Source organism: Ranitomeya variabilis, chromosome 1 (assembly GCF_051348905.1).
Source record: "Ranitomeya variabilis isolate aRanVar5 chromosome 1, aRanVar5.hap1, whole genome shotgun sequence".
Taxonomy (NCBI): domain Eukaryota; kingdom Metazoa; phylum Chordata; class Amphibia; order Anura; family Dendrobatidae; genus Ranitomeya; species Ranitomeya variabilis.
The window spans coordinates 658,880,724-658,899,452 of record NC_135232.1 but is presented as its reverse complement, the minus strand read 5'-3'; the positions used below and the strand labels follow the sequence as shown (position 1 = coordinate 658,899,452).

The 18,729-nt window shown below is 42.1% G+C and overlaps 2 protein-coding genes across 3 annotated transcripts in view; one reads left to right on the top strand and one right to left on the bottom strand.

The window, feature by feature from the left end:
• PRORP (protein only RNase P catalytic subunit) overlaps window positions 1-18,729 on the bottom strand; it is a 73,119-nt gene that overhangs the window by 34,520 nt on the left and 19,870 nt on the right. The gene's annotated exons all lie outside the window — the stretch shown is intronic.
• Window positions 11,459-18,729, top strand: part of PPP2R3C (protein phosphatase 2 regulatory subunit B''gamma) — a 57,149-nt gene continuing 49,878 nt past the window's right edge. The window contains exon 1 of the mRNA XM_077262896.1: window positions 11,459-11,505. The gene's annotated coding sequence lies outside the window, so the exon portion shown is untranslated. The remainder of the gene's footprint in view (window positions 11,506-18,729) is intronic.

Sequence of the window (18,729 nt, the reverse complement as noted above, 5' to 3'; positions counted from 1 at the left end):
CACTATCAGTCAATGCTAACTCCTGCACAAGCCCTGCAACGTGACTAATGGCCAATGTAGAGGCTAGTTATTGGCTGATTAAACTGACCAGCAAATATCAGATGAAAGCGCAAAAATCATTGTTATGGCGTGAACAATCACTCTGTGCACATAGAAGTCTGGCTTAAATGGCATCGAAAGTCTTTTATATAACTGATCAGTGGTCATTTAAAGGGGTTGACCTATGTTAAAAAACTTTATGCGGCGATATCCATTTTAAAAAAAAACTGAGTACTGCTTACTCTCCCCCTGGTCCAGCACCAGCTCTCTGCTGCTGCCCCGGTTTCTATTGTTTGGCTGCAAATGTGAAGTCAAGTCAACAGCGCTGCAGCCAATCAGTGAGCTCTGCGATGGCTGATCTGTGTACACGGACAGTGCTGCTGAGCTCACTGATTGACTACTGGGCTGTTGATGTGATGTCAGTTCTGCAGCCAATATCAGCAGCAGAAACTCAGTGCTGGACCTGGGGAGGGTGAGTAAAGTGATTTTATATATATACAGTACAGACCAAAAGTTTGGACACACCTCATTTAAAGATTTTTCTGTATTTTCATGACTATAAAAATTGTACATTCACACTGAAGGCATCAAAACTATGAATTAACACATGTGGAATTATATACTTAACAAAAAAGTGTGAAACAACTGAAATTATGTCTTATATTCTAGGTTCTTCAAAGTAGCCACCTTTTGCTTTGATGACTGCTTTGCACACTCTTGGCATTCTCTTGATGAGCTTCAAGAGGTAGTCACCGGGAATGGTTTTCACTTCACAGGTGTGCCCTGTCAGGTTTAATAAGTGGGATTTCTTGCCTTATAAATGGGGTTGGGACCATTAGTTGTGTTGTGCAGAAGTCTGGTGGATACACAGCTGATAGTCCTACTGAATAGACTGTTAGAATTTGTATTATGGCAAGAAAAAAGCAGCTAAGTAAAGAAAAACAAGTGGCCATCATTACTTTAAGAAATGAAGGTCAGTTAGTCCGAGAAATTGGGAAAACTTGGAAAGTGTCCCCAAGTGCAGTGGCAAAAACCATCAAGCGCTACAAAGAAGAAGGCTCACATGAGGACCGCCCCAGGAAAGGAAGACCAAGAGTCACCTCTGCTTCTGAGGATAAGTTTATCCGAGTCACCAGCCTCAGAAATCGCAGGTTAACAGCAGCTCAGATTAGAGACCAGGTCAATGCCACACAGAGTTCTAGCAGCAGACACATCTCTACAACAACTGTTAAGAGGAGACTTTGTGCAGCAGGCCTTCATGGTAAAATAGCTGCTAGGAAACCACTGCTAAGGACAGACAACAAGCAGAAGAGACTTGTTTGGGCTAAAGAACACGAAGAATGGACTATGACCAGTGGAAATCTGTTCTTTGGTCTGATGAGTCCAAATTTGAGATCTTTGGTTCCAACCACCGTGTCTTTGTGCGACGCAGAAAAGGTGAACGGATGGACTCTACATGCCTGGTTCCCACCGTGTAGCATGGAGGTGTGATGGTGTGGGGGTGCTTTGATGGTGACACTGTTGGGGATTTATTCAACATTGAAGGCATACTGAACCAGCATGGCTACCACAGCATCTTGCAGCGGCATGCTATTCTATCCAGTTTGCGTTTAGTTGGACCACCATTTATTTTTCAACAGGACAATGACCCCAAACACACCTCCAGGCTGTGTAAGGGCTATTTGACCAAGAAGGAGAGTGATGGAGTGCTACTCCAGATGACCTGGCCTCCACAGTCACCAGACCTGAACCCAATCGAGATGGTTTGGGGTGAGCTGGACCGCAGAGTGAAGGCAAAAGGGCCAACAAGTGCTAAGCATCTCTGGGAACTCCTTCAAGATTGTTGGAAGACCATTCCCTGTGACTACCTCTCTTGAAGCTCATCAAGAGAATGCCAAGAGAGTGCAAAGCAGTCATCAAAGCAAAAGGTGGCCACTTTGAAGAACCTAGAATATAAGACATAATTTTAGTTGTTTCACACTTTTTTGTTAAGTATATAATTCCACATGTGTTAATTCATAGTTTTGATGCCTTCAGTGTGAATGTACAATTTTCATAGTCATGAAAATACAGAAAAATCTTGCAATCAGAAGGTGTGTCCAAACTTTTGGTCTGTACTGTATATATATATATACTGTACTGTACTGTACTGTATATATATATATATATATATATATAAAACAAAGTGCACCTGGGGACTGAGATTTCCAGAAAGGGGACAGCCTCTTGAAACAAGAGAGTGTCCCCCAGAAGAAGAGATGTGCATGTGCAGACAGCTGATCTTTTTTTTAGGAGCATTGCCTGGTATGGAAGACTTCTTATATCTGCTGATGGTTTCCACATGGAGAAACAGTATTCCCTTAAATACAATACTAGTTAAGAACAGAAACAAAATGTATAGTCATGTAGTGCAATGGTCAAAATCTCTCAGCAGCTAAACAGGACAGGCACAAAGAAAATAGCCAGACAAGTTCACCGTGCGCTCAGGAAAGCACGCGGGGATTCCCCAGTATCAGCGCAGGTCTGATGTAGGGTGTGGCGAAATAAGGAACATGTCCTGTTCTACCATTCCTGGTAATCCCCTAGATGCTCAGCAACCTGTATAACAAACAACTTGCAAAGAACATTATAAAATTAATCATTAAACAAAGATAAATCAGCAAGGACATATGCAATGTACACGGCATTACTAGGAGGCAGTCCGCATCAGTGTGCGCCACGTCACAGCTAAGGCTGGCCGGGCCTTGAGCCACTTCACAACAGAGAAGGATGGGGCATATGGATTGCAACATGTCTGATTCTTATGTTCCAAAAAGATAAGCTGGCGCCTGAGAAGTCTGGCAGCTGCTTATTCCCTTTTTCTATTGGGAACACAGGCCGAGCTGAGCAGAGATAAGTGTGCATGTTTATGGAGGAGAAATCAGGAGAGATGGCTAATCTGAGGATTATCTCGTGGGTATGAACAAGAGCAATGCATTCCCAGAGAGACAACTCTGTACATACAAAGGGTGAAATAAGTATTGAACACGTCACCAATTTTCTAAGTAAATATATTTGTAAAGGTGATATTGATATGAAATTATCACCAGATGTCGGTAACAACCCATCCAATCTACACAGGCAAAGAAATCAAACCGTAGATGTCCATAAAATAAGTTGTGTATTAATTAGAAATGACGCAGGAAAAAAAAAATATTGAACACACTTACTGAAATGTAATACATCGTGCAAAGCCTTTGTTGGTGATGACAGCTTCAAAACACCTCCTGTATGGAGAAACTAGTCGCGTGCATGGCTCAGGTGTGATTTTTGCCCATTCTTCCACTCAAATTTTTCCAATCCTGAAGGTCCCGTGGGCTCCTTCTATGAACTGAGCTTTATTTCCTTCCAAACACTTTCTAGGTCCAGTGATTGGCTGGGCTATTCTAGCAGCTCTATTTTCTTTCTCTTAAACCAATTGAGAGTTTCCTTGGCTGTGGGTTTGGGGTCATTGTCTTGCTGAAAGGTCCACCCATCACCTTCATCATCCTGGTAGATGGCAGCAGCTGATTTATATTAAGAATGTCTTAGTACATTTGTCCATTCATCCTTACTTCAATTATATGACGTTTGCCAGAGACTGCCCCACACCATGATGTTCCCACCTCCAAACTTCACTGTTGGTATGGTGTTTTTAGGGTAATATGCAGCACCTTTTGGGCTCCAAACAGGGTTTGTATTATGGCATCCAAAGAGTTAATTATTGGTCTCATCTGACCAGACTATTCTCACAGTATTTCACAGACTTGTCTAAATGTTGTTGGGCAAACTTTAAAAGCGCTTGAACATGCTTTTTGTTCAGCAACAAGGTCTGCGCAGTGAGAGTGCATACAGGCCATGGAGGTTGCATGCATTAGTTATAATTTTCTTTGAACAATTATACCTGCTGATTTCAGGTCTTTCTGCAGCTCTCCACAGGTGATCCTTGGCTCTAGGACAACTCTTCCGATTCTTCTCACTCCTCTGTCTGAAGTCTTGTGAAGAGAACCTAGTTGTGGGCAATTTATGGTGAAAGAATGTTCTTTCCAATATTTCCAATTCCAGATTATGGCCCCAACAGTAGTTTAGAAATTCTTCTGTAACCAATGCCAACCGTATCACCAAAGGTAAGGAGGATTCACTAAAGTGGATATAAATGCATTGATATAAAACTTCGCTTTTAGTAGCCATGCAAAAAATGTTTCTGGAACATCTTTTACATAGCTAATAAAAGATACGTTTCATCTCAATACATTTATATCCACTTCGCTGAATCCTATATACCTTTGGTGTTCCTGCTGTAGCTGCTCTGGTTTCATTTGTTTGAGGTACTTCATGTTTCATGCCTTGGAAGGAGAGCGGACGTTTTGTTTTTCCTCAATGCCATCAGTATGTTTTGCAACAATAAGGTTGCAAAGGACTTGAGACCGTTCATTGATTTACCCTTCATTAGATGGGACCTCAGTAATGAGACACCTTTTTATCGGCCATCCTTTGAACCAGCTCATTGCTCACTAAGTGGCAGGATTGCTTTCTAATTAGATTTCAGCTGGTGTCATGACTTTCCATGGCTTTTTGCACCTCACTTTCTTCAGGCGTTCAATACTTTTTCATTTCACATTATTACCCATAATTTACCATATATACTCGAGTATAAGCCAAGTTTTTTTGCACTTTTTTTGTGCTGAAAACGGCCCCCTCGGCTTATACTCGAGTCATTGTCCCAGATAATGGAGGTAGAGTGGCAGCGGTAGAGCAGTGTGTCACAGAAGGGAGAACCGGCTGCTTCGGCTAAAGAGAAATGAAAATTCACTGCGCTGGTAGTGAATATTCATTCTTCTGAAACAGCGCGGACAGTGTCAGCCGCAGCCGCTGACTTCCAGCAACGGACAGGTGGTCTTGTGTGCCCGCTACTTAAGAGAAATTAATATTCACCTTTCTCCATGCCCATAAGCGTGGAGAGAGGTGAATATTCATTCCCTTAAGTAGCAGAGACACGTGGCCGCAAGGTGGCTGCGACTGACACTCTGCTCGCTACTTAATAGCAATGGATACTCAGTGCCCTCCACACACGTAGTCCTGGTGTGGGGAGCAGTGAGTATTCCGGCAGCAGTCCTCGGCTTGTAAGCAGCACATGCTACCATGCGCTTCTTACAAGCATAAAGCAGCTGCTGGCACCGGAACAAGATGCAGGAAGGCTAAGTAGGATTTTTTTTTTTTTATGCTTTTTTGATGGGAGCCATGCATACCAGGATAGGGATGAGGCTGCCATGCATACAAGAATAGGGATGAGGAGCCAGGCATACCAGGATAGGGATGAGGAGACATGGATACAAGGATAGGGATGAGGAGCCATGCATACCAGGATAGGGATGAGGAGACATGGATACAAGGATAGGGATGAGGAGACATCGATACAAGGATAGGGATGAGGAACCATGCATACAAAGATAGGGATGAGGAGGCCATACATACAAAGATAGGGATGAGGAGGCCGTATATACACCAGGAAAGGGATGAGGAGGCCATGCATACAAGGATAAGGATGAGGAGCCATGCATTCCAAAATAGGGATGAACAGTAATGCATACCAAGGTGGGGATGAGGGGACAATGCATACCAGGATAGGGATGAAGAGTAATGTATACCAGGATGGGGATGAGGGGACAATGCATACTCGGCTCATACTCGAGTCATAAGTTTTCGTGGCAAAATTAGGTTCCTCGGCTTATATTTGAGTTGGCTTATACTCGAGTATATACGGTAATTTATGGACGTCCATGGTGATTTCTTTGCTTGTGTGGATTGGATGGGTTCTTACCGACATCTAGTGAGAATTTCATGTCAATAGCATCTGTAGAAATATATTTACTTAGAAAATGATGACGTGTTCAATATGTATTTCACCCGCTGTATGTGTGTTTATACCTGTTACTGCTGCCCCATTCAATACCACATCTAAGCTCATAAGGAACAAGCTGCTGTACCTGTGTTATCAGTGAAGGTGATGCCAAACTCTCTAAAGTGCTTTGGTCCCATTTTTTAATCCAGATCACTGGGGTCCTGGGAGTCCAATGCCCACTGATCAAACATAGAAGGGTAGGCAGTCAGTGTTAAAGTCCTGGAAAACTCCTTTAAGATTAAAATGAAACAATAAAAAAGTACTAATACGTTACACATCAGCTTGTTGTGTGAAAGATGTGGGAAATTATGTAAAAAAATTATTTTTTTTCATAGCTAAAATTAAAGATTTTTTTCTCATAAGCAGAACTTATCACCTATTGAAGAGATCTCTTAATTCTATAGACTGAGTGGAGCACCAGCGACTGATGCTCAATTTGAATGAGTTATTTGGGACTCCTGTTCTGATGATTGGAGGGGGGGGGGGGGGGGGGGGGGGAGTGGCTGTTAATCCTGCCAATAGATGAAAATTATGATTATGGGAATCCCCCATTAAGTATTTATGTATCTGAAATCCAGGCTCAAGTTTCAACTGGTATTATTATTGTAAGAAATTAATCCAACATTGATCCTACCAGATACAAGATAAATGGAATCTGTCCTCATGATCTGTCAGTCAAGCAGAGGAACGTGGGACTGAGTCGGGAATAGTTTCAGGGACTTTTGGGAAGTGCTCTGATGACGCCCAGAGTACATCAGCCTCATTTGCATAAGAATTAAAATATGTGTTTTTTTAATTAGCTAGGGAGCAACAGATGGTATCATAAAAGGTATGGATGACATTATATTTCAGAGAGCAACATGACCATATAAACAGTTTGGGGATGGTGAAGATTTCCATTATCTGCACAATAAATAGGAATAGAATAGACTGACAGTTTAATGCTCCTTTAAAAGAGATGTTTGGCCTTAGAGAGGCTGCAGACTTGTACCCTATGTGGCTGCAAACTAGTGAATCCCCCCAGCTCGTGCATTGCGAGCTGAGAGAATTCTATGCTGCCGGTGGCCAGGAGCAGTAGGCACGTGACCACAAGTATGCAATTTCCATAAAGCAGTCAGGTGCCACCTAGACGTTCGCGGACTTGCTCTGTGCAAGTGTATTGAGCGATGTCAGACACGTCTAGTCGGAATGTGGCCTAAGTCTGCAGATTGCTTACACGCAGTCACATGACTGTGTTCTCAGCGCTAGAGAATCCTCACAGAGTGCATGATGTGAGCATTCACAAGTCTGCAGTCACACTGAGTGACTGCAGACTTGTACCCGTACTGGACAACCCATTTAATGCTTACATAAAATAAAGGCCAAGAAATGGGCATATCAAAAGCCCTCAGAACATAGAAGAATGCCAATAAGATGTTCAGCTAGTAGACTTGTGCAGAACAATTTGGTACTCCACGGCAGCCTTCTGGCATCCTGGGCACCTCCGTTGATTAGTAGGTCCTGTTGCGTAATCATATTGCGGTGCGGTGCACGTCATGACCTTCTCATGGCTTTTCGGGCGCCAAATTGTCAAAATAAGTGCCCAGGATCCCAATAGACATCAGGAAGTTTGCAATGGTCTGATCCGTCTGCCACGTAGTACCAAACTCACCACTTTACCGGCCACTGAAACCACCAGTGATGTCATAGCTGATGCAATGCATAAAGGTCTATCGTAAACTAAATGAGTATCCTCTATTAGAGTATGATTTTTAAGGCCCCCACATACACAGATTAAGACTGAAGTCTGAGCCAAGCGATTTAGGCTTGACCAGTTGACCATCGAACAGGTATGGGCTCAGATGATGTTTGGGAAGAGAATCGGGTTGTTTGAGTTTAAATGCCTGATCCTTTTGCTTCCACGGTAGCGAAGTTGGAAAGCACCACCATAGATGTAACTTTATTATTCCTACTGTATTTAGATCTACTAAATAACAACTAAATCAGGTGTATTTAATGTAAGCGGTGCTCTTCAACAATGAGCCATAGTTTGGTGCAAGAGGAAACTTAACCGTGGATTTAAGGAAGTGAATGTACAAAGTCTAATCAATGCCAAGAGGCAGGACGTAAGTAAAGTAAATAAGAACATACTTTTCAGGTCAAGTAGTATTCAGTTAAAGGGGTTTTCCAGTACTGTTGTGCTTTTTTAGAAGTGATATAACCACATTACCAGTCACCTTTTATAAAACTTTTTTTTTCTTAAATTTTCAACCTTTTTTTTTTTGAAGATGTCGGATTCCCTGGCGCAACCCTTTGTTTTTCATCCTGTTCTTTTAGTCTGCAACTGTTTACTGTGTTCTTCTAATTGGACACTAGTGTTGGTGCAGCCACAAAACACTGTACAAATGTAAGGCTGGGTTACATTTAATTTTTTTTTATCAAACAGCACTCAGACCCTTATAGTAAAATGGATATATTAAAAATCATGGATCAGAGAGTGAGATCCGCGAGTATCAGGGCATGTTCTATTCTGATCGGGATCAGACTCGGCCACTGAATTATATGGGACACGGGAAGGTGTCTGATTTACTTCCATTTTGACTGGGGTGGTACATCTGTCAGACTGTAACGCAGATGTCCTCAGGCGAGGTCAGGGAGGCCAGAAACCTCCCGTGGAGTTGAATGGATATCTGATAGGGAGAAAAGAGTTGATAATATGATTGCCCTGTCTCATACAGCTTCATGTTGTCGGCAGCATATTCCCTGTTTACACGGGATGCTGAGCTGTCAATTACACAGGTGGTCCTAAAATGTGTCATAACATAAGTGCTTCTACAGGATACTTTGGAGCTACAACAGGCAACAGAGGATGGGGAAACCTTGTGGAGTCACCTGTTGGCTGCAGGACTCTTACCAGGCAACTGCCCAAACTTACCCTGGCCCTACAAGCAAACAGCAGAAGACACATATCTGGATTCTGTCAATAATATATATTTATTTTACTCACTTATACAGTGCCATTAATTCCAAAGAACTTCACAGACATCATCACTGTCCCCATTAGGGCTCACGATCTACATTCCCTATCAGTATGTCTTTGGATTATGGGAGGAAACCCACGCAAACATGGGGAGAACAAACTCCTTTCAGATGTCGTCCTTGGTGGGATTTGAACCCAGGACCCCAGTGCTGCAAGCTGTAGTGCTAACCACTGAGCCACAACCATCTCCATGCACACTGGTTGAAAGAACACAGAGCGACTGTCAGGGGCAGGGCCCATAGTGTTTTTGCACAGGGGCCCTGCTGTGTGTCCATCACTGGCGTTTGTCATATGAAATGCGTAACTTCCCTTTCTTCCAGTGCAATGTGATGCAAATATAGGTGGGGAGGCCTAGCGCGGACCACTGGGTCAGAGGAGGGAGCTTCAGGGAGAGTGCGGCCATATCTACTATATAAAGTGGGGAGGACACACTCTGACTACGGTCCAGGGGCACTGTTGTGATTATAGGGGATTCAGACAGTAATGGCACCTGATGTGATAACTAATTAGTGACAATTTGGCGACGCTGTTATGACTTCAGGAAAAGCCTGTTAAAAGTTGGGGGATTATTGTGATCAGTAGTGAAAGAGGGGCGAGAAATTTGAGGAGAAAACTTGAAGGTGTTGTACCCACCTTTTGTATTTTAACAACCAAAATGAAAATAGTCTGAAAATAAATTAATTTAAAAAAAAAAACCCATATACTCGCCCACCATTTCACTGCTTCCCACCTTGTCTGGGTCCAGATTCCTACTGCGACCCCTTAGTACTCCTGGCTTATATAACTTTTCTGTGATAGATGTAGATTATGTAGCCCTGCGACATATTGTTATTCCTTAATTTACAGTAGACGTAAGAACGAAACGTATTCGTCAGACTGTCGGTTGCTGTAAGGTATAGTATGCCATACCAGGCTGGCATCGGACCATGCACGGAGAGCTGGGGCTTGTGCACGGCTGCACAGCGATTTGCATACATGAAGTCACATTTCAACTAGACGTGCTCGGCTTCCCTCAATTCACTTCTACTGAAAAAAGTTGGATGAGACTAGTCGTCACGTGATCAGATACCTGCAGTCATGAAATCGCTCACTTGCACTGGCAATATTGGAGAACTGAGATGGCGAGCGCATCGCATGTTGTCATGATTCAGAAGTCTGCAGTCACGTAGAGTGACTGCAGACTTTGCTCTCAAACCTGAACAACCCCTTTAATTGCATGTATTTGAGGCTAAAAATAATTTTTTGCAATTTTTGCAACTGGGGGTTGCATTACACATTTGGCCTCGACAGTCTCCTTGTTTTCCTACATATTTAAATTTGACATGGCTATAAATCTACTAGAAGGAGCTCAGAAAAAGACAAATAAGCTTCTCTATTCAGACCATCAGAATCACTGATGGATTCTCAGTGATCTCATTCTGCAGCCAGCCATAAACAGTGCAACACAAGGCAAACGCTGCACAATTTTTAAGAAATGCCTATTGCAAAAATGATATTTATCCCTGAATACATGCAAGTAAAAAAAAAAAAAAAACTTCATAAAAAGGTGGACAACCCATTACCTGACCAAGGACTTGGTCAAAATTGATGGCCCGTTGCAGTCACACTCGATCAGGGGAGCCACAAGGCACAATGCTCTTCCTGCAAAGCAAATAAGAAGGGTCCTAATGGCAAGTGCCCAGATTTAAGTCATTGTACGTAAAAGTCAACCCTTGTGGTTTGATGCATGCCCCTATTCATTTCCTAGTTCTGCTTTTCTTCTTTCACCAAGTCAGGTTTTCAAAGCTGGGAATTACCCAGTTCTTTTCTATGCCTCTCTAAAATACCAGTGAAATGAGACAAGAATGTGAGAGTGCCGGAGTGCACATAGTATAATGGTGACTAGTAGGAAAATACGGAGATTAGTTTCCTGAATGTGCAAACCAGAAATAGAACAAAAGGTAAAGAGGGTTCAAAGTCCCAACTTCAATATTCTTCAGTAATAAAAAAAAATATACATATTGTTGCAAAGAAGTTAAACACATTAGATTTTTGCTACAGTTCGCATTAAATGCATCGGAAAGTTGGTCATTTAGTAATAGAAGCTATAACACCTCTAATAATAAGCCTGCAGGGCTGCGGACAGTGGAAATGTCCTGCCTCTACGATCCACATGCCTTCAACAGAATGCAGCCTGCATTCCGCAGGTTACGCAAGTAGAGAAAAGGTCTCTGCAAACGCCAAGTCATTTGCAAGGTGACATTTTCGTTTCTACCTATGACAACACGGTTGTGAACTTACGTAAAAAAAAGATCTTTGATAACAAGAATGGTGACAAAATTCCTTGGTGTGCTCGAAAAATATGCTCGAGTCCCCGCGGCTGTTTGACAGCTGCAACACATACAGCTGCTATATACTATTGTATAGATGGAGGAAGAGCAGGAGAGGAGTATGGTGCATATAGGGCGGTGGTATGTGGCACCACTTGGCATCTCCCACCACTGATCCCAAAACTCAAGGTTCCAAAACTGGCACGTTTGGTTCCTATGTAAGTTTTAATATTGCACATTATTGTCATTTTGTAACTTCTCTGATTTTTCCAGAATTTCTTTAGTTACTTTGCTTGGGGGTTCAGGAAGCAAAAACAGAAAAAAAAACAAATCATGAGTCAGAGACAACTGCTAGCAAACTTAGTGACCTTCTGCAGTAAAAGTTTAGTAACGTTTCCTTCTCTGTTACTCAGATTATTTGTTATTTTTAGCAATGGCTACATGAAGTCATTTACGTCGAAATCGTCTACGATCTCATACTTGTGATGCAGCTGGTTAAATCAAATGATGCAAGTGGCTTCGGTCTTACAGCATATTTGTCTGCAGATTTCACAATGCACACTGCTTAGGCCTCTTTGACCTGATGAGGCTGGTGTATTGAGCACTTTACAAATCCAGCTCTCTTAACCCCTTAGTGACCAGGCAATTTTTTTCAAATCTGGCGCATCATTTTATGTGGCAATAAATTTGGAATATTTCAACATATTCTCAGTGATTTTCAAATTGTTTTTTGTGACACATCATACTTTACGTTAATGGTAAATTAACAGGTTTTGAGTTTATTTATAAAAGTATCAGAAATTTTACAAAAATGTAAAAAAAAATTGAAATGTTCAAACTTTGAATGTTGATCAATAATATTTGATAAAGTTGATAAATAATATCTCGTGTCTGCTCTACATCAGCACCATCTGTAAAATGTTTTTTTTGTTGTTATTTTGCTAGGATGTTAGAAGGTTTAAAAAGGTAGCTGCAATTTGCTGCAATTTTTCATTTTTTACAAAGCGTATTTTCTTAGGGACCTATTCAGTTTTGAAGGGACTTTGGGGAGGCCTATATAATGGAAAATCCCCAAAAGTGATACTATTTTAAAAAAGGCATCCATTAATATATTCAAAACTGATGTCAGGTCCTTTATGAACCCTTCAGATGCTTTTCAATGAATTAATGCAAAGTGGCATTACAGGAAAGAAAAATTGTAATTTTACCACTTACCGTATTTTTCAGACTATAAGATGCACTTTTTTCCCAAAAAAATTTGAAGGGAAAATGGGAGTTTGTCTTTAAGTCCAGATGTACTTACCAGCAGTGTGGCGGCACCAGTAGTCGGGTGATTCTGCCGGTCCTGGGCAGGGAAAAGGGTGTTTTCGGTGGTCCGACGCTGCAGGGCAATGATCTGACCCTTATCCCAGGCTGGGGTGGCAGGTTCGGTGGTGCGGGGGTTCCGCCGACATTTTGTGAAAGCCCGGAGCCACCTAACTTCCATTGCTGCAATGCGGTGGTCTCTGAAAAAATGGCCGCCGTAGGCAACCACCAAGCGCCACCGAACCAGCCTGGGATGGAAGTCAGATCATCACAGGACCACCGAACACCTCCTGTGACCCCGCTCCACCAGCGTTGCCGATTCCCCCCCCCCCCCCAGTTAGCTGAATTCGGATTGTAAGACAGACCTCCATTTGACGCATTCATTTTTTCCCTCATTTTCCTTTGAAAATTTGTGGTGCGTCTTTTGGTCCTGTGTGTCTTATAATCCGAAAAATAGGGTAAATGTTTCTGACTTCTGAACAGGCCACTGTAGGCAGCAGACTCTAAGGCCATTATTCGGCCGTGAAATGACACGAAAAACATCAGGATCACACGAACAAGATCTTCAGGATGCCAATGGGATTAAAGAGGGAGATCCCACACTCTGCTAACATCTATAGATAGCAGCATTGAACAGGTTAAACGGCAATGGCGAATGGAATCACTGATCGTGGCTGATGCAACAGAGTGTCAGCTATAGTGTTCAGCAGGCAGCTGCTGCATTTCTACCCATCGGGAATAGCAATTCCCTTCGATCCCAGGTCAGTAAAAAGATGAATTGGTTGTCACAAAGAGGTTAAAGAGGACCTTTCACAAGAGACCAGATATTGCTCCCATGTTATGCCCGTAGTTCCCGAGTAGATGTTTTTTTCTTTTTAAAAATCTACCATGCGGTTCTAGAGATATGGGCCTTTTCATTTAGTGAATGTTTTCGCTTCTCACTAGGGATGCGGCTCACAGGATCCTCTGGGGCGTGTCTTTAGGTTGCAGTGGATAATTACCCTGTGAGCACCGCCCCCTTGATGAAGACCCCCAAAAATGTGAAAGTAATAAAAAGGCCCATATCTCTAGAACCATATAGTGAATTTAAAAAAGAACAAAGCAGAATACTCAGAGGAGCAGTGCAAATAAAACAAGCGCAGAAACAGGACATTTTTGACCTGTCTTTTTAAGGTCCTCATACACAAACTTAAGTTCGAGGGATCGGCCTATAGTCTAATGTAAACAGCAGGTTCCCGAATCTCTTATGAGAGATAATGGAAGGCAGTCTGAATTTTAACGCCTGACCCTTTTGTTCTGCTAACCTTAGATAGCGGTCGGCTGAACAATCGTTTGGCTGACAGCTATCTCTCCCAACTCGTATACACAGAGGCTGAGCGTTCCTGTGTTCTCTATGCGAGAGAGTCGCTGCTGGACTCCGCTGGTAACATTTTAGGTCACCAAAAGGATCGACTGTAGAGATTCAAAAAATTTAATACCTCTCTTCCCCCACCTGTTGGCCAATCCCGATGGGGTCAGTCAGCTTTAACAAGGTTTTCCACTGTCATGTTTCTCCCCTCTATTGGACAGCTCTGTGTAAAAATAAGAAAATCATCTGGAAGCCACCCTTCCTGGGTCCAGCACTGACCCACCACCGCTGCTCTGGTGTTAGTGTTTTGGCTGCAGCGCGGACATCATGAATACAGTAGCCATCAACGCTGCAATCAATCCGTGAGCTCTGCCAATGAAGATGGTGCAGAAGTGAATGCGTTTTTGCATCATGCATAATTATTACTAGGGGTATGAAAAGAAATCACTGGGAATCATATAATCACAAAAACTCATCCATATCCCAGGAACTATTTATGCCTTGGCTACAAATTCCCCACCTCCCATCAAGATAGGAGGGAGCTGACCGCAAATCTATATAGGAGATGTAAAAGTCGCTATGCAGTGAGCACCCCCTAGTGGAGGCTAAAAATACTGACACTATGCCACTGTGTGTCCATAGCAATTATATACAGTATATATAGTACTAGACTGTTTATTATAGGATCTTTATGTTTTATACAATACATAAAAACCATCAGTAAGCGGTGTAACAGGTCATATCACTTTATTATGTATGAAAATGGTGGAGGAAATGAAACCCTAACTATCCATAATACAGGTGTTTGGTAAACTAGCCATTTTTTCTGGAAGCATTCTAGTTCTTAATTTATTACCGTATATACTCGAGTAAAAGCCGACCCGAGTATAAGCCGACCCCCTAATTTTGCCACAAAAAACTGGGAAAACGTAATGAATCGAGTATAAGCCTAGGGTGGGAAATGCAGCAGGTACCGGTAAATGTCAAAAGTAAAAAATAGATACCAATAAAAGTAAAATGAATTGAGACATCAGTAGGTTACGTGTTTTTAAATATCCATATTGAATCAGGAGCCCCATATAATGCTCCATACAGTTTATGATGGGCCCCATAAGATGCTCCATATTAAAATATGCCCCATATAATGCTGCACAAAGGTTAATAATGGCCCCATAAGATGCTCCATATACACATTTGCCCAATACAGTACTGCATAAAGGTTAATAAGGGCCCCATAAGATGCTCCATAGAGACATTTGCCCACTATAATGCTGCACAAATGTTGATTATGACCCCATAAGATGCTCCATAGAGATATTTGCCCCATATAATGCTGCACAAATGTTGATTATGGCCCCATATAGTGCTGCACAAATGTTGATTATGGCCACGTAAGATGCTCCATAGAGATATTTGCCCCATATAATGCTGCACAAATGTTGATTATGGCCCCATAAGATGCTCCATAGAGATATTTGCACCATATGCTGTTGCTGCGAGTAAAAAAATAAATAAAAAATGACATACTCACCTCTCGTCGCTCAGGCCCCCGGCACTTGCTATATTCACCTGTCCTTGTTCCGGCATCGCTGTGTCTTCCACATCCTCTGTACTAACGTTCAGGCAGAGGGCGCAGACTAACCATGTCATCGCGCCCTCTGACCTGAGTGTCACTGCAGAGGACGCGGAAGACGGAGCAGCGCCGGAACCAGGAGAGGTGAATATTGGGCAGTGCTCCCCCTCCCCATTATACTCACCTGCTCCTGGCCCAGTCCCTGCATCTCCGGTCTCCGTGCGCTGACAGCTTCTTCCAGCGTTGAGCGGTCACCGTTAGCGCTCATTACAGTAATGGCTAGGGTTACAAGACTGTGTCTGAGACACTGACCGCACCAAAGCCCACGGTCACATTGCATCAAAATCATGCCAAGTTTCCCGCACTCCTCGAAAACTTCATAAAGTCTCACTATTATTTCAAGCATATAATAAACGTGTTCCTTTCTTTTACCTTTAGATGCACCTATGAAACACACAACCTTAGCACTACTGAACATTGTGATAATGAATATAAAACTTGCAACTTAAAAAGAAGTGTGACTTCTAATTGTGACCACCAAAACTTGGGAAAACTTTTCACTGAGATGTCAGAACATCGGGGAACATCAAGTTGCTGTCATGCCTTATAGGAGTTCTTTAGAAAATAAAAAAATACCAAAATAGTAAAATAAAGTTGTAATTTATGTTAATTAAAAATGTGTCTGGATTTCATTAATTTCTACCTCTATATTGCAGAATTAGGAAGTTCTGTAGTCTCTTTTGTCCCACTTCAAAACCTAGTCCGACCATATGACTAAAGGTATAAGACTGTGCTGCACTCAATATCATTTGATCCTTTCCCCTAATCAAGGTCAGACTTTTCCAAAGCAAACCTATCATTTAGCAACATTCATGGGAGATCAGGACACATCTACTCATTCCCACAACAGGTGGTCGATGCCCCCAATCTGCATAACTGAAGGGGTGCAATATGAAGTGCATGCAGATCTAAGTTGAGAGAGAGAAGAAACTGCAGAACTTCTGATCTGAAATAGAGGGCAGAATGTGATGAAATCCATCCAAATTTATAATGAAGGTAAATTCCCCCCCCCCAATTATTTTTTTTAATTCAAAAAATAAATATTGTTATCTGGAAAGCCCCATTAATCCCTGCTCAGCCAACCCTACGAATCTATACAAATTTCCTTGGGCACTATTCTACACACAGATAGTTCTTGTTAGAACGTATAAATCAGTATTTTAATATCGTGTGATTTGGTTCCCCGTTTACACACAAAAAAGGCTTTTTTCTTGTGTTTTGGAAATTCCCGATTCTATAGAGATAAAGGCAAACAACAGTTGCTCTCCCACTCCTATGATGTGTTCAGAAAAACCATCTATTCTAAGCTCCCCCACTATAATCAGAAGGAAAAAGTGAAGTATTAACTTTGACTCTAAAAAGTACCTATCTCCACAGATAAAAATATCATGGAAGGCTTTTCTGTAGGGAATTTTGAGGTTAACCAACTGTCTATTTTAACGCTTCCACATGGAAAGAATTTGGTTCAATCCATTAAGACTGCCAAAAAATATACTTCTTCCAAGGACTATAAAAAAAAATGAAATTACGGTATTATGCTAACCTATACCACAAGTACTATTACTATGTTCAGAAATAGCAATAAAAATATCTGGCTGCAACCCTAAAGACAAATACACAGGTTTATATGTGCAATTCTCAACTAAACTCCCAGATGCAAAAGGGTGCATTCAAACATAGCACACTAAAAAAACCAAACACTTGAAATGTATTTGTATTGGTTAACAAGAATTTATAATGGATATGCTTTCCAACCAATAAGTTTGATGCCACGATGCCATGCTTTTTAGTATATTCTTTACCTTGTGACAACCATATATGTCTAGAGACCCAAGGGAGAAGCAGTTAAATGATTACTGCACTTGGGGACAATCAATTTAAAATGATGATGGTGTCATCCTCCTATCAAATTTGCTGCCCAGTGCTCTCAAGTGTATTATGGCAGCAGATACTACAAGACTGATTTAGGAAATAATATTTGAGCATTTGTACCAACAGTATATAAAAAAATGAATCAGGCCATACTCACCTGTTTGATCTCTGCAGTAGTGCATCCGTGGAACCCTCTTGCAGGACATGTGTTACATCGGGGCAGTCCCATATACCTGGTGAGACCACCGGCCTCAGCGCTGCGGGTCATCAAACACAGGACCAACAGGAAAGACTGGAATGTGGCACTGCAACTTGTTTTTTTTTATGGGGAGGGTGGTAAAGGCAGCAAGATCATGCTTTTCTGGACATATCAAAACAGCAGTCAAAAAAAGCAATAAAACCCACACATCCTATCAGTTAAATCACGTGCGGTTTTCAGATATGATTTTAATACTGTTTATACATATTGTGCCCTGATTCAGGAGGAAGTTGCTTCTGGGACACTAAAATGATTAAACATAGAATAAAAACAATAACAAGATGCCCTGCAGTAAGCACATATGTACATAGTAATAGTACATGTAAATAACATACGGTGCTTAGCACTATTGTGATCAAAAAAGTGTAAAAGCCATCCCACCGCAACAAAGTGTGCCCCAATCAGGATGGACCCCAACTCCTGTAGTTCACCTCGCTATGCCAGCAGGCTTCAAAATACTTTGTAATGGCTTTTACCCTCTTTTGATCAAAAAAGTGTCAACTAAGTGCCCCGTGTTATTTACATGTACTATTACTATATACCATATATACTCAAGCATAAGATGAGTTTTTTAGCACTTTTTTTGTGCTGAAAACGCCCCCCCTCGACTTGTAATCGAGTGAGTGTCCAGAATATGGAGGGGGAGCGGCAGAGCAGGTGGTCACATGAGGCAGGAGCCGGCTGAGTGGCTAATTCCTGTGCCCGCTGCAAATGAGAAATTAATATTCACTGCACTGCCACATAAGAGAAATTAATATTCACCTCTCTCCACTCTCATGGAAGTGGAGAGAGGTGAATATTCATTTCTCTTAAGTAGCGGACACACATGACCGCCCAGTAGCTGACACTGTGCGCGTTACTTAATAGCAAATGAATACTCACTGCCCTCCACGCACATAGTCCCAGCGTGGAGAGCAGTGAGTATTCCGGCAGCTGTGGTCTGTAAGCAGCGCATGAAGTCCCTGCCACACGCTGCTTACAAGCATAAAGCAGCTGCTGGCATTGAACAAGATGCTGCGAAGGAA